The sequence below is a fragment of the Canis aureus genome, chromosome 23 (genome assembly GCF_053574225.1).
Source record: "Canis aureus isolate CA01 chromosome 23, VMU_Caureus_v.1.0, whole genome shotgun sequence".
Lineage (NCBI taxonomy): Eukaryota > Metazoa > Chordata > Mammalia > Carnivora > Canidae > Canis > Canis aureus.
This window is the reverse complement of record NC_135633.1, coordinates 44,796,787-44,799,800: the sequence shown is the minus strand read 5'-3', so window position 1 is coordinate 44,799,800 and position 3,014 is coordinate 44,796,787. Positions and strand designations below refer to the sequence as shown.

The 3,014-nt window shown below is 51.0% G+C and overlaps 1 long non-coding RNA gene across 1 annotated transcript; it reads right to left on the bottom strand.

The window, feature by feature from the left end:
- Positions 1-854: 854 nt before the first annotated feature.
- On the bottom strand, positions 855-1,494 carry LOC144295507 (uncharacterized). Its single transcript, XR_013362638.1, has 2 exons — positions 1,435-1,494; positions 855-1,230 (listed from the first exon to the last, which is right to left on the bottom strand). It is a non-coding gene; the product is annotated as an uncharacterized LOC144295507 (long non-coding RNA).
- Positions 1,495-3,014: the final 1,520 nt, after the last annotated feature.

The window sequence follows — 3,014 nt, the reverse complement described above, 5'->3', positions numbered from 1 at the left end:
GGGGAACTGAGGCCCAGAGAGGGGAGACAGCTCCCCAGTCCAGTGGGGGAGCTGGGCTCGGCATCTCGCTCTTGGGGCTCTGAGGCTGGTGCACCCCCTCCTGGGTCTGCAGTGGCTGGACCAGGCAGCTTTCTGGCATTAGTTGTTCTCTCTCTCCCTTCCAGGGAAGATTCACCATGTGTTCTGAGATGGGCTCCAGGGGTACGGGCATGCAGCTCTTGGCCTTGGCCATCATGACCATCATCGCCAACCTCCTACTGTACTTTCCCAATGGGCGGGTGCTGGAGCCTGCCCAGATTACAGACCTGTTCTGGTTTTTCCACGGCCTTCTTGGAGCTGGACTCTTAGTAAGAATGAGGCTTAGCTACTTTGCAAGTCACAAAGCAATCATGTTATCTTGCACCCACCTTCCCAGAGCATGGCTAGCTCTCTCCTTCTGTCCCCCACAATGCATGATACATAAACATTTGGCATGTGGTACTATAAGCATCTAATTATGTACTCCCCCAGTGGGCTATGATCCCCTCGAGAAAACAGCTCAGGTCCCATTCACCTTGGTCCTCTAAGTGCCTACCTAGCAAAGTGCTGGCTTAGACCAGAGTTTAATATGAGCTGGGTAATAGCATGAGAGATACACTATAAAAAGCACAATAACCGAGTATTTGTCGGGTTCATCAGTTTCAACATCCCATCAAGGCTTCCCTTGGCAAAATTATGGGGTTGGCAACCTTTTCCTGTAAAAGGCCAGATAGTATTTCCACCTTTGTAGGCCATGTGGTCTTGTTTCAACCACTCACCTCTGCCACCAAAGGGCAAAAGCAGCCACAGACAATACATAAACAAATGAGGGTAGCTACTGTTCCAGTAAAACTTTATTTATAAAGACAGGCAACCTGCTGGATTTAGCCCCCCACCTTTAGGTACTGAGTAGATACTCAGCAAATGGATGATTGCATGCACCAGGCACAAAGAACCCTCAGAACAAGGTGACCATCTCCCTTCCTGCTCTTCTCCCCACACAGCAGTAGACACAGTGACCACCTGTCCCCCCATGATGGCAGAGGCTGGGCCTTTCCATTTAAATCAGCAATACCTGAGGGCAAAGCTTGTCTGTGTCTCAGCTTAGAGCCCTTCCTGGCCTAGGAATCTGAAAGACCTTGATCAAAGCATGAGTCTGCCGCTCCCTGAGCCTCAGTAAAAGGAGAATCACGCCATTTCGAAGCAGAGAACCTGAAATGAGAACATAGACAGGACACCCCGCACATAACCTGGCAGCCAGTAAAATGCAATCTGCCCCCTTCCCTGGCTCAGACTATCAGCTCCTCCTCTCCAGCCCCCACCTTGCTTATCCCCGCAGGACCACAGGGCCGGCTTGCACTTGTCAGCCCCTCCACCAGGCAAACGCTGAACTCCCCTTGACCTCATTCTCCTCACCTGGAGGATTTATAGGCCCATCAGCACCCAACTTCTCTCAAGATAGAAATAAGCAAATGCAGAAACTGTTGAAGGGAGTCAGGTCAAGCACCTTGAGGGAATTTAGATTCCCCAATAGCAGGATCTCATGACGTTTATTGGGAGAGAGTGAGCCAGAGGGAAAACATGGCCTGGTTGTCAGGAAAGCAGAGTGGATCCTGACTCAGGCCCTTTCTCCTCTTTTTCTTTCCCACTTTTCTTCTTTATTTTCCTTCTTTTGCTGTTCAGTCTTCAGTGTCCATTCTGTGCCTTCACCCGTACCAGCTCCAAGGCACACTAAAATGGGGGCGCTGGGGTTGGAGAGAGGAGGGTGCACTGGCGCTAAATTAGAAGGTGGAGCTGATATGCTGAAGATGCTAGGGGGTGGGGGGAGAGAGTGGTCCCAGTTTGCTCCAGGCACCTGGGGAGACGGTGGGGGTATATGGGGTAGATCCCTGAGGGAGGCAGAGATTCCCCATTCCCCTGAGGGATCAGAGGAAGCTTGGCTCCGCTTGGAGACCAGGAGAGAGGCCAGATGGAGAACCACTGCGGGAGGTGATGAGGAACCCCAGAGGCAAAGGGCCCACCCAGGGCTCATGAGTGGAATGAGAGGAGAAAGGAAGCCAGGTCAGAACCCCATTCAAAGACTCCAAGGAAGAAGAAAGCGTGGGAAGGAGACTGAGCAGGAACACTTGGCAAGTCTCAGGCGAAGCCAAAAAGAGGCAAGGAGAAAAGCTGAGAACATTTCAGGGAGCGAGGGATCACAGCACCCACTACCATGCAAGGGTCAGGGGCGGGCCGGCCAGGCATCTGGGGCGCTGCGAGGTGTGCCCTGGGCTCTTGGCTGGGCGGTCTCCAAGGGAGATGGCCAAACACATCAATAATCCAGCCCGATGGGGTACGTCCCTGCTGCAGTGGAGCCCAGGGTCTGCAAAATTGGAAACATTTTACCTTTAGGAACCAAGAGAGGCATCCCAGAGAAGAAGGTGTCTGTGCTGTCCTGTATAGAATGAGTAGCTGTTTGTCAGGCAGAGAAGGAAGGAGGGTGTTCCAGGCAGAGGAAGCAGTTTGCGAATAGGAGCATCACAGATTGAGATGCATCTCAATGCATGAAACGTGCAGCTCCTTGCAGCAGGGCCAGGGCTGCTTAAGTGACAAAGCAAAGGGAGTGATGCTGGAATGCAGACTAAGGCAAAATTCCAGATGACCTTGCACACCACACTGACAAGCAGCTTCTTTCCTTTGAATACTTCACCCACAAGCATTTACTGAGCACCCACTACGTGCTAGCATTGTTCTCGGCATGAGGGACACAGCAGTGGAAAAAAAGCCAACAAAATTCCTGCTTTCTTAGTGCTTAGTGGGGAAGAGAAAAACCATGAATAATTGACTGTATAATATGATGTCAGGTGGAAAGTGTTAGGAAGAAAAATAGTCAAGAAAAAACAGCATAATGCAATGTGAGGAGGTGTCTTTGAGCAGCCACTTGAATGAAGAGAAGAATAAGCCATGGTGATAAGTGGGGTAAGAGCATTCCAAACAGAGGGAATGGCATGTTCTAT